Source organism: Muntiacus reevesi, chromosome 6 (genome assembly GCF_963930625.1).
Source record: "Muntiacus reevesi chromosome 6, mMunRee1.1, whole genome shotgun sequence".
Classification (NCBI taxonomy): Eukaryota; Metazoa; Chordata; class Mammalia; order Artiodactyla; family Cervidae; genus Muntiacus; species Muntiacus reevesi.
Window position 1 is genome coordinate 101,743,065 of NC_089254.1, and position 13,241 is coordinate 101,756,305.

The window sequence follows — 13,241 nt, forward strand, 5'->3', positions numbered from 1 at the left end:
AGTTTGTTGATGGACAGGGAGGCCTGGCATGCTGTGGTTCATGGGGTCACAAAGAGTCGGACATGACTGAGCGACTAAACTGAACTGAAAAATATGTCCAACAACACAGAGTTCTTTTTTATAACACAAACAGAGTAAAGAAGCAAAACAATGGAGGAAACTTGAAACCAAAGGAGCCAGAGGAGACAGTGTGCCGTGAAGATTGTAATCAATCCACTTTCTGCACCTACCCACCCCAAATCAAAGTTAAACGGGTAACTGATAGTAAAAAACCTTGGAAGTGCCATTATGGAGATTAGCTCCAAAGGGTGTGGATGTTTGGAATAGAGAAGAGGGAAACTTCACCAAATAAAGTGACCTTGAGGTTGAATCTTAAGGATGCGTAAGAGCTTGCTGAAAGTAGGAGAAGGGAAAGTATAAGTTGAGGGTAATGGAAAAGCAGGTTTCTAAGTACAATCAAAAGATAAGAAAGGGAAGATTAGAGATCATTTGTTATACTCTCTTTTTTAAAATATTTACCTGTGCCAGGTCTGGCTCAAGTTGTGTCACGTGAGATCTCTGATCTTGTTGGTAGGGTGTGGGATCTCTAGTCATGGCATATGGGATCTAGTTCCCTGACCAGGGATCAAACCCAGGCCCCCTGCATTAGGAGTGCAGAGTCTTAGCCACTGGACCACCAGGGAAGTTGCAATTTGTTATACTCTTGAGTGACCCTGTTGAGATGCAAATCTGGCCCTTAATCCCTGCTTTAGATCCTTCAATGGCTTCCCCTGCCCTCAGGATAAAGACTCATATCCTAACTGTGGTCCAGCCAGGCTCCCCAGGATCTCTGGTCTCCACTCACATCATAGTCTCATTATGTGCCAGTGTCCTTCCCCCCATCCTCTAGATCTGAAACACTCTAGCTTTTGTTCAGTTCCTAAAATAAGCCAGTGACCTTCCAGCCTTGGGTTTTCAAATCCTTCACCTCCTCCTGAAACCCTCTGCCCCATCCTCTTTGCCTAGTTCATTTCTATCCATCCTTCAGAGTCAGCTGAAATCTTACTCCCAAACGATTGATTTCTCCAACTTCACAGACTTATTCCCTTAAGTTAAACATATAAACTTTCTGCACCAACTAAAATTATAATACCTATTAAGTAATCACTTGTTTACTGTTTATGCGCTGTCGTAACATAATCTGATCAAATTTGCCTGTTACTCCAGGTATGTCTTGACGTCCTACTTTTGCATTCCAATTCCTGATTATGAAAAGGACACTTTTTTTTTGGTGTTAGTTCCATAAGGTGTTGTAGGTCTTCATAGAACCCTTCAGCTTCAGCTTCTTCAGCATTAGTGGTTGGGGCAGAGACTTGGATTACGGCAATGTTGAATGGTTTGCCTTGGTAGCAAACCGAGATCATTCTGTTGTTTTTGAGATTGCATCCAAGTACTGCATTTCAGACTCCTTCATTAACTACAAGAGTTACTCCATTTCTTCTAAGGGATTCTTGCCCACAGTTGTAGATATAATAGTCACCTGAATTAAATTCACCCCTTCCAGTCCATTTTAGTTCACTGACTCCTAAGATGTCGACCTTCATTCTTGCCGTCTCCTGCTTGAACACGTCCAATTTACCTTAATTCATGGAGTTTATAGTGTTGGACGTTACTTTCACCAGCAGACACATCCACAACTGAGCGTTGTTTCCACTTTGGCCCAGCCTCTTCATTCTTTATGGAGCTATTTCTCAACTCTTTTCCAGTAGCATATTGGACACCTACCAACCTCGGAGACTCATCTTCCAGTGTCATATCTTTTTGCCTTTCCATACTGTTCAGACACGACTTAGCGACTGAACAACAACAATATAAACTGACATGGTAAGGACTATGTGGACCATAATATCCCCAGCCTCTTATTCAATGCCTTGCACAAAATGGAAACACAACAAATATTATGTTGAATAATTGAGGAAATTAAATAATTGAATGAGAGTGCCTACTTGGGTTGAAAAGGGTGACTCTGCTTGTAGACTAACTATTGGAGATGGTAAAAATCTAAGAATTGAGGTCCAACCAAGGAAATATTGATCCCATACTTTCTATAAGGAATGAAAGGATATCCACAGCAGGATGCTCAGTGGATCTACTGGGAGAATGGGATGAAAATATTAGAACTTTTCATTACATTTATTTTTGTCTCATTATTTTAAATGTTCATTTTCTATATTATAAAGCACACGTATATTATTTGACTTCCCAGGTGGTTCAGATGGTAAACAGTCTGCCTACTATGAGGGTGATCTGGCTTTAATCCCTGGGTCGGGAAGATCCCCTGGAGAAGGAAATGGCAGCCCACTCCAGTATTCTTGCCTGGAAAATGCCATGGACAGAGGAGCCTGGTGGGCAAAGGGTCGCAAAGGGTTGGACACAATGGAGCGACTTCACTTTCACTTTGTATATTATTTACAAATGAATAAAACACACTGTAACCATTCTAGGGAATGATGTGGTCATTCTCAGGTATTATTTCCCAGGTATTTTATCCATGGGATTTCCCAGGCAAGAATACAGGAGTGGGTTGCCATTGCCTCCTCCAGGTGTTGTTCAGTCGCTCAGTCGTGTCCGACTCTTTGCGACCCAATGAACCACAGCACACCAGGCCTCCCTGTCCATCACCAACTCCCGGAGTTCACCCAAACCCATGTCTATTGAGTCGGTGATGTCATCCAACCATCTCATCCTCTGTCATCTCCTTCTCTTCCTGCCCTCAATTTTTCTCAGTGTCAGGGTCTTTTCAAATGGGTCAGCTCTTCGCATCAGGTGGCCAAAGTATTGGAGTTTCAGCTTCAACATCAGTCCTTCCAATGAACACCCAGGACTGATGTCCTTTAGGATGGACTAGTTGGATCTCCTTGCAGTCCAAGGGGCTCTCAAGAGTCTTCTCCACCACCACAGTTTAAAAGCATCAATTCTTCGGCGCTCAGTTTTCTTTATAGTCCAACTCTCACATCCATACATGACCACTGGAAAAACCATAGCCTTGACTAGACGGACCTTTGTTGACAAAGTAATGTCTCTGCTATCCCCCTCCTTCAGGGGATCTTCCCAACTCAGAGATCAAACCTGTATCTCCTGTGTCTCCTGCATTGCAGGTGGATTCTTTACTGCTGAGCCATTGAGGGAGCCCAAATAAGATGCAGAGGCCTATATATTAATATTATCCTGAGATATATGTGCCCAAGCTAAAAATACCTATAGGTAAAATTTCAAGAACTGTGAACCTCTACAGACCTGGGGAGAGTGTGAGGTCAAGCCATGAAGGATCTTGAAGGTCATACAGGCTATTGAATTTGGACTTTATGCTTCCAGAGATGGGGCTCCTCTAAAGGGTTTTGTTCAGTTTTATTGAGGATAATGGACCAATTAAAGTTGTATATGTTTGAGGTACACAACTTGATGTTTCAATATACATACACATTATGAAATGATCACCACAATGCAGCTTATTAACGTTCATCACCTTACATAGTTACCACTTCTTTTTTCTTTTTCTTCTCTGCTACTTCTTTACCACACTTCATGGTGAGAGGGACTTCCCTGGGGCTAATGCTTCTATTTTGGCATATTCCATTCCCGCTATTGGTATGCCTTTCCTCCTCTCCACCATGAAACAGAATACTTTTTAAAGACAAGTCAACTCAAACATCATCTTATCCATGAAGCTTTTTCCTGCTCTCCAAGCAGTACTCTCTCCTTTATGCCTGCATCACACTTTGTGGAGATCCCAACATAATACTCCTTACACTCTGTCATCCTTATTTGCTACTTGTTTCTCCTCAATTAGATTGAGAGTTCTTCTGGGGGCAGAGTTGGTTTTTGTATATTGAGTTCTTAAAAAAAAATGCATATTAAGTAAATGAAGGGGAAAAAAAGTATAGGCAATCACTATTTATACCTTGAATAGCATTACATTAAGGCTACAGCCAATGTGCAAAGTTTCAGAAAAGAAATAAAGGGAAACCAAGGGAGAGAAAGAAAAACATGTTCATCAGAATAGAACAGGATAGTTAAGAACCACGCTGGTCAAGTCAGGGTGGATTTAAAGGAGAAAGATGGAGAGACCACCGTTGCTCAAATTAAGAAAAGAACTGAGTTCAAAATCATTCTAAGGTGGGTCGGGGATCCTGTAAAAAGCAGAATCAAAAAGGCCAGAGAGGTATAGGAAGAACGGATCCTGGATGAGTGGAGGGTCATTTAAGTGGGGGGCCACAGAGCGTGGGGCCACAGAACGTGGGACCCAGAGGACATCTGGTCAGGTCAGAGACAGCCCGGGGGAGAAATCCGACGAGTTCCTGCTTCAAAAGGTCACTATAATAATCCCTTTGCTCTCAAAACCTAGAACCACACAGGACAATTCTCTGTCCTTCCCACACAGTGCTGGATCTCAAAGGCACTGACTCCAGTTAAAATGCACCACCTTCCCCAAATCCAGAACCTTTTTTTCCCCCATTGAATACATCTCTCCTTTTTAAATAACTTTACTTTTGAATTAGTTTACCTTTCCGAGATCTTTCGCTTTCTCATTGTAAATGTATTCATTCAACGTGCATAACTGTCAGGCACTGTTAGGAAAGGAAACCAGCCCATGTCAATCACCTTCTACCCTTGTACTAAGGTGATTCTATATATTAGCTTAGTGAATCACCACAACAACCTAGGGAGGCAGGTATTATTAAATATTACTTTCCCCACATAAGACAGTAGTAAAACGGAGCCTAGAAAGACAAAGTGGAAGCACAGGAAGGTTAATAATGCCAAATTTTTGCATTAAGTAAGTGGTGAGCTCTGCTGTGTGTTCTCGGTCATGTCTGAGTCTTTACGACCCACTGGACTGTAGCCCACCAGGCTCTTCTGTCCATGGAACTTTTCAGGCAAGAATACTGGCCATTTCCTTCTCCAGGGGATCTTCCTTGGCCCAGAGACTGAACCGGTGTCTCTTGTGTCTCCTGCTTTGCTGGTGGATTCTTTACCTGCTGAACCACTGGAAAGTGGTGAGGGTGGGATTCAAATCCACCCGTATCTGAATCTAAATTCCATCCTCTTTCTACTGTATCATTCTCTCTCCTCTCTGGTCCTTTGTAGAGGAAACGGCCCAAGCAAAATATCAAGATCTTGGAATAGGATGACAGGCCTTATTAAGAAGCCCACTCACCAAGAACATGGAAAAGAAAAAAAAAAAAAAGAAGAAGAATGCTATGCAAAGTGAAGGGAAGAGAAAACTGGAGTGCTGGATGATTCCCACATTGCAAACACCCTGCAGACAGGGTTGCTCCATGGGGAGAATCAACTCCCTAAGTGGTAATTTTCAGCTTTCCTATATCTTAACTACTAGTTGAAAAGTCAGGCCAAGCCTTGTATGCCTAACTCTCAATGACCTCAAGATCACTGACTCAAGGGTAGTGACTTAAGAAAAAAAACCAAAAACGCCAATAGGTCAAAGTTGGCAGATTAAGAGAAGGTCAAGTCTCTGAGGCTTGAGAAGATGAAGGGGTAAGAAGACTAAGAGAAGATGAAGGGCTAGAAGGGGAACCAAGGGAAGCCAGAGGGGAGCAGGAAGGATAATCAGGCTGGTTTAGAAGGCAGTGACAGGAACTTCCATGATGGTCCAGTGATAAGACTCTGTGCTTCCAGTGCAGGGAGCGTGAGTTTGATCTCTAGCTGGGGAAATAAGATCCTACATCCCACGTGCCACATGGCGCAGCCAAAAGATTAAAAAAGAAGAAAAGAAGAAGGCAGTCCCAGCACCTCTGACCATACTACTCACTCCTAGGAGATAGGACGAAACAGCAGAGATCAGTCACTTCTGCCCAGGATCCAACTGGCTCGGCTCAGCCATTAGAAATCAAGGGCTAGCTCACACTTTGGACTCAATTCTCTCTCCTAATTGAGAAATAGACAGTTCCAGCTTAAACTTTTTGACTAACTGCACTCCCCAATCTTATCCTCTTGCTGAGCTTATGGCAAGTGAGAGGCCTGTGCTTACCTTAACTCTAGGTCCTGGTTTTCCCCATGTCCACCCACACCTTACACAGCAGCTCAGAGTAGGTTAAAGACTTCTTTCTGGACTACTGAGGGCTTAACTTCTCAGAGTAATACAGCCAAAGCAGCACATTCTTTAAATACAGAGAGGTATCAGGACCCTACTGGAGAAGAGACCAAGTGACATTCTGTCCTAAAGCCTGTTCCAATGCTGGTCGGCCTGGTCAGCTGGGATCAGGGCAGTAGTCAGTGGGCACAGTAATCTGGAAATGGTCTAACCAACTAGCTGTTGGGCTTATAGACCATGGCAGTCCTAAGAACAAAACAGTCTGAAAGCCCATTAAGATTCTACTTATCTTCTCGAGTGATGCTAGTGGTAAAGAATCCACCTGCCAGTGCAGGAGCCATGGGAGACGCAGGTTCGATCCCTGGGTGGGGAAGATCCCCTGGAGGAGGGCATGGCAACCCACTCCAGTGTTCTTGCCTGGAGAATTCCATGGACAGAGGGGCCCGGTGGGCTACAGTCCATGGGGTCACACAGAGTCAGACACGACTGAATTAACATGCATGACTTATTTCATCGTGGAAACCCCTGGAGTAATGAGTGAGGTTAGGGATGATCTAATTGAAATGAACATACCAAAAATCTCCGTCCCCTACATGAGGGATTCTTACCAGGTGCATAGGGGACTACACCATAGAATGTTATGGGTTCCCTGAAGCCTGCAAAGTGAAAGTCATTCAGTTGAGTCTGATTCTTTGTGACCCCATGAACTATAGAGTCGATGGAATTCTCCAGGCCAGAATATTGGAGTGGGTAGTAGTTCCCTTCTCCAGGGGATCTTCCCAACCCAAGGACTGAACCTAGGTCTCCTGTATTTCAGACAGACCAGCTGAGCTAGCTACCAAGGAAGCCCTCCCTGAAGTCTGTGAAGATGCATAAAGATAGACCCACTCAACCTTGGTCTCAGAGACCAAGAAAACACAAAGTGTCCATGAAAATATCAGAGGAAAAAAATATAGGCAGGAGAAAATGCACAGGCCTGAGATATAGGCTTAGATACTTACATACCAACACACATACTTGGCCTGGGAAGAAGCCAGAAGGAGCCCACGTCCTGGGAGATGTGAACTCAGATCATACAAAGAGGAAAGACCTGGACAAGCTATTTTGGAGAGGCCTGGCATTGGGAGAGGTGGCCTCCTAGGGAGTCAAGAGCCAGGAGGAAAGGGAAAGACGGGGCACTGGGGGATTGAGGGCTGGGGGGGCGGGAGTGCAGGCAGAAAAGTGAAAAAGGAGCCTGATACACCCTTCCTCATGTAGCAAGAGTGGTAGCCATCAAGGAAGAGAAATTAACATTGAGGCCTGATGATGAAGACTCAAATACAGACGAACACAGAAAAACAAGAGACAGACGGGCCAAGAGGTGAGCATCAGCAGAAAGAAGATCACCGAAGTAGGGGGCGGGGGTGGTCTGGGGCCAGCTCAGGTAAAGACCTGGAGAAACACCGGGAGGAGAAACACCAGGCAGATCTGAGAGACCTAGCCGGCCCAGGGGAGGCCCCGCGGTCCGCTCTCCGCTCCCACGCCCTCGGGCGGCCCGCGGGCCCCGGGCTCCCGTCCCGGCCCGGCCGGCACTTCCCAGCTCTGACGCGGGCGCTGCCTGCACACCAATGAGGCCGCGGCGCGGACCGGCCCCGGCCCTCCCCCAGGAAGGTGTGTCCCTGGTTTCCTCACCTGAAACTTCCGAGGAGAACCAGATCCCTCCCTCCCGGCCGGGCGGGGCGGCCGGGGCCTGCGCTGGGGACGGCCGGCCGGCGGGGGACCCGAGGGGACGCGGGGGGCGCCCGGACAGCATGTGACACTGACCCAGGTGGGTGCCCGGTGCGCGGCTGCGGGCGGGCGGCTGTGGCGCCCCGGCGGAGGGGGAGGGAGGGGGCGGGAAGCCCCGGAATCGAGGCCTTCACCTTGGGAGCAGCCCCCGCGGGCTCCCGGGGCGCGGGCTCCAGAAAGCGGGGGGGGGGGGGGGGGGGAGCGCGCCGGGCAGGTGGCGGGGATGGGGCGCGGGGCCCGAGCACCTGGACCTGCGAGAGGGGAGAGAAGCGGGAGGAAGGGCTCCTGCCTGGAAAACTTTGCTTCCGGCCTGGTCCCCGCCTCGGAAATGGGCACCCTGCCCCTAAGATGTTGCGCGGGCCGGTAATCAGGGCTCTTTCTTCCAAGTCCAGGCCCTGGGGAAAGCCCGCTCCTGTAATAAGGTGTAGCCGAGATTCCCTTTGTGGACGGACGCCGTCCCTGGAGGTGTTTTGCTGGCTCCTTTTCCCCACTCGGGCCGGGCCTTCCTTCGCTTATCTGCATGTGGACTCGCCTATGGTGTGTGTGTCTAAGCTCTTCGCTGGGAGCCGAGGAGGTGCCTCAACCTATAAACAAGGGCTCGCGCCCTGCCCCCCTCTCCTGCTTCCCCACACCCGGGGAGGGCTCCCAGAGCTTCTTGCGGATCCCAGCACTGCCTTCAGAGCCGGGCGAGGTAGGAAGGGAGCTGTTCAGAGCTGGGGTGGGGGCGGGGGTGCTAGAACACCCTTCTGAGCCCCGATTCTGAGCATCGCTCCCAACTCCGTACCTCGATTCTCAGGTCTAAGCCCCTGCTCGCCTTCCTGAATCTGGGGTTCCCAAGCCAGATTTGCCCTCCTGTCTGCCTGGACGTGAACTCTGGCCAGGACTCTTGTCAGATTGAGGGAAAGGGTGTGTCCGACAGACAAGGGAGGGAGGGTGACTTTTCTATCGTTAGTCCCCTTCTGTTCCCCTACTGCTGCCCAGGGTCTTGCATCCTTGGCGGCTCCAGAATTCCCAGCCCCTGACTAAAGAGCTCCTGATGTGGCTTCTTGTTCAGACTTCCTGGTTTAGCTCCCCACCGCCCCTACCCCCCAACCCCGGGCCCTGGCAAAATGGGGATCATTTGTTCGCCAGTCTGTGGGCCTGAAACTGGAACCAGGTCCAGGGAGACGGTTCTTGGGGGGCTGGGGAGGGTAAGGGATGTGGGGCATCAATCAAATGAGAGTGTCCCGAAGGAGGAATGTAGGTCATTGTCCTGGTGGGGCAGAAAGAGAAGGCAGGAGGTGGGAGGAGGAATCTCTTATCAGAAGGATACAGTGGTTCTTAGTCAAGAGTCTTTATCATTTCGGGGTTCCTGGAGTGTATGGCTGCCCACAGTGTGGTCTGTCTGGGGTTGTCTGCGGCCTCATTAAGCATAGTGTTTGTGGGATAGACAAGGAATATGTCATTCGTGGTGTCTGGAGCGGTCAGTCGCAATGTGGTGTGGACAAGGACGGGATCGGGGTTACTCAAGTGGTGTAGACCCAAGCAGATGATTTACAGCATCTGGTGCAGACAGCGGTGAGTCACTCACCACGTCTGTGGAGTGAACTGGAACTGGTCACGTACAGTGTCAGCAACGTGATCGTCAGGGTCTATGTTAAGGACACAAACAGGTCACTCACACTTCTGTGTGGATGGCACCAGGGCCACTGGTGGGTTTGTGGGCTTCGTGTTAGCATTACCACTAGTGATGGTCTGTGTAAGCCCCCTGGGGCTACAAAGCAGTGAATGATGTGGTATTTTCAGACATTAGGGAATAGATGGAGGTGTTTATTACAGCTTTCACTTGGTTGGTGGGGCTTTCCTCAAATACGTAGAACACAGGTCTTAGCAGTTAGTGGTCCAGAAAGCTACTCTTATTTTGATGTAGCATCGAGAGCAGTAATGTCAAACAGTGAATAAAGGCATCCATCTATGGATCTTATTTTGGAAAGCAAAATGAGAACATACCTTTTGATTTGGTGGGTATTTTCCTAAAATAGAATATAGATGACACAGTGTAAATGCTACAAAGCAGTGGATGATGTGATATTTTTAAACATTAGGAAATAGAGGTGTTTATTACAGTTTTTCATTTCGATGATGGGGTTCTACCTTCTTCAAATAGATAGGACACAGGTCTTAGCAGTTAGTGGTCCAGAAAGCTATTCTTATTTTGATGTAGCATCGAGGGCAGTAATGTCAAACAGTGAATAAAGGCATCCATGTATGGGTCTTATTTTTGAAAGCCAAATGAGAACATATCTTTTGATTTGGTGGGTATTTTCCTAAAATAGAATATAGATGACACAGTGTAAATGCAGAAGTACTGTAATTGCGAGAGTACTTGAGTGATTTGTGGTGTAAGTCAGGATATTTGAAACTGCTGGAAAATCCAGAAAGCATGGTCTTCAAAAGTACACTTGGCACTTGGCGTTGGACTGAAGAAGCAGTCGTGTGATGAGGGGTGCAGGTGAGGAGGAGGGATGTCTTTGAAATACAAATTCACATCTGGTGAGTTGAAATAGACCAGAGCTAAGGTGTTGGGGGCTCTACAGAGGAGCCTGAGTTCCGTTGCACACTGTCATTGGGGTGACTAGGAGTTTTGTCCTGAAAGAAGTCACATGTGAACAGGGGCAGCAGATGCAACAATGACCCTGGCCTGGAGGAAGACCAGGTCACTGTGGTGCTATGCTCTTGTCTTTGCCTGGCTGGGATAAAAATGATCATTCACCCCCTGTGCAGAAAGCCATGAGGCAGTGGCTCTAAGATAATGGGAAGTGCAAAAAAAATCTCTCTCTTGATGCCTTTATGTGAATGAAACCACGTTTTACAGATTTCCTTTAGCTCTGTCACATTCTTGGTTTGTAAAGCCTGATTCCCATAGGATTATAGCACAGAACCAAGAATAGGCATATGCGGGCTGAGCCGCTGACCACCAGTAATGCCAATGGGATATTAGCAATAGTGTTAGCAATAGTGTCAGTGGGAGACCGACATGCACTACGTGACCGGAGTGGAACTGAAGATGTTCGTCCAGCACATACTGTCCGTAGATACAACCTGAATGTAGCAGAAACACGTTTATGTATTTAGAGGCTGCTTGTTTTGAGGACATGACAGTGTTTGGGTCTGCTGTTGTTTAGTCGCTAAGACTCTTACGCAGCACCATGGACTGTAGCTCAGCAGGCTCCTCTCTCCATGGGATTTCCCAGGCAAGAATACTGGAATGGGTTGTCCAGGCGATCTTCCCCACCCAGGGATCGAACCCATGTCTCCTGTACTGGCAGACTGATTCTTGACCATGGAGCCATCAGGGAAGCCTGTGTATGGATATAGGACCGGGACAATACCCATGTCAGAGAGGCGAGACTACAGATTTAATCACAGGGTCTCCTTAGGCAGGTAGGAGCCAAGTTTTAGAACATGTTTATGGTGAGCAAGTGTATTATTTAATGTGCGGTTGGAAGAAGAGGGTCACGTCACAGCAGGATCATCCGTAGTGATTATAGTATTTTGTACTTAGGCTGAGTGTCGGGGGCAAATCACGCACTGTGTCAATTAACTGGAAAAGGACATAAAAGCCCTTTTACACAGTATGCTTGTGTTAGACATGGCCCTTTAGCCCATAGAGATGGTATCTGTGTGAAGTGACCAGGAGCTTGTCACATGCCACAGCTGCAGGGTGGCTAGGGACATGTTTGGTTATGTCAGGCTGTCCCCCATAGAATCTACAAGGGTGGTTTAGTGTTTTGTGTGTGTGTGTGTGTGTGCGTGCATGTGTGTGCTTATGTGAGTGTCTGTGCACGTGCAATATCTCAGCAAGACAGCCAGCACTGGGGGTAGTGGGTTTCCTCTCTAAGCTTAGGCCAGCCAGGGAAGGGTGAGTCCAGGTGGAGCTGTGAGTTCTATATGGCCCCAGGGTCTCCTCTAGACTAGTGACCGGCCAGCTTTCTTACAGCTGGACTTCTGGTTGCTCATGGTAGACTGAAGTCAGGAGACCATGTTTTGAGTTCACCTGTACTCAGGAAGCTTGAAGGTTAGCTGACTTTCAGTTTCCTCATCTGTAGATTAGGCAAAATTTTCTGTGTGTCTCCAAAAGTCCATCGGTCTCATAAATCCTATATTTGTCTCTTACACTTTCTTTCTCCCAAAATACATACAATTCCTGACATTTCTGCTACCATCAGTGTTACCAATCCTTTTTTTTCCTTCATTTTTTATGTTGCTTTCTTTAATCTTTATTCGAACTTTTTGCAAACGGTATATATTATCCCCTTTCTGAAAATAAGGAAAAAAAAGTTCAACTACATGATTTCTACAATTATGTTAAAATTAGCAAGATACGAAAAAGGCAAAACTAAAAGTTGGATAACATTCTTGTAAGGCTGTGTTCTTCCTTCCTTTATCCGTGCAATCAATCTTTGTTGAGGGCCAGCTAAGCTGCGGGAAGAAGGAATTGAACAGTTAGCATAGCGACATCTGTGTTTTCATGAAGCTCATGGTCTGGCCCAGAAAATGGACACTACATGCATAACTCCAAGTGTCAAAGAAGTAGTCAAGTGTCCTCTGGGCAGGAAAAGAGGACTCCAGGTAGCAGAGCCATACCTGTGAAGGCCTACAGGTGACAGGAAGCAGAGCTGAAGGCTTGGGAAGCCAGTGGGATGGGGGAGGTGGTGACCGACGAGGATGCTGCTGGAGGGAAGACAGAGGCCAGGCTGTGGAGGGCATGTTACCCACGATGTATATTTGGGTTTCACCCCAATAGTTAGAGACTGCTGAAGAAATTTAACCAGAAGTGGGGCTTTTGATCACTCAGGCACTAAGGAGAAAATGCCTCAGAAAGAGGGCGGGAGAAGCTGTGTGGAGGCCAGCGGCCAGCTGCAGTGCCCTGGGTATGAGAGGGCAGCTGCATGGATCAGACTCTAGCAGTGGAGATGGAGTAAAGTGCACAGACTTGAGTGAGATTTAGGAGAAAGAATCCAGAGGAGTTAGTGCTAGATTAAATATGGGAAATGTCGGCTAGGAGCGAAACAAGAATTTTATTCTATCATGGAAAAATATTTACTGAGCGCTTTGTATGGGCCAGGTATTATGTCCTGTTATTCAGTTGCTAAGTCGTGTCTGACTCCTTGCAACCTCATCGTGGACTGCAGCTCGCCAGGCCTCCCTGCCGCTCGCTATCTCCTGGAGTTTGCTCAAGTTCATTTCCATTGAGTTGGTGATGCCATCCAACCATCTCATCCTCTGATGGCCTACTCTCCTTTTGCCTTCAATCTTTCCCAGCATCAGGGTCTTTTCCAGTGAGTCGGCTGTCTGAGGTATAGACAATTGAGCAAAACAGATGTTGTTCTTGATCTTGTGA

At 47.3% G+C, this 13,241-nt stretch overlaps 1 protein-coding gene and 1 non-coding gene across 2 annotated transcripts in view; one reads left to right on the forward strand and one right to left on the reverse strand.

The window, feature by feature from the left end:
* Positions 1 to 610: 610 nt before the first annotated feature.
* Positions 611 to 683, reverse strand: TRNAR-CCU (transfer RNA arginine (anticodon CCU)). Its single transcript has one exon. It is a non-coding gene; the product is annotated as a tRNA-Arg (tRNA).
* A 7,103-nt stretch (positions 684 to 7,786) lies between these two features.
* Positions 7,787 to 13,241, forward strand: part of ARHGEF5 (Rho guanine nucleotide exchange factor 5) — a 30,893-nt gene continuing 25,438 nt past the window's right edge. Inside the window, exon 1 of the mRNA XM_065939754.1 lies at positions 7,787 to 7,898. The gene's annotated coding sequence lies outside the window, so the exon portion shown is untranslated. The remainder of the gene's footprint in view (positions 7,899 to 13,241) is intronic.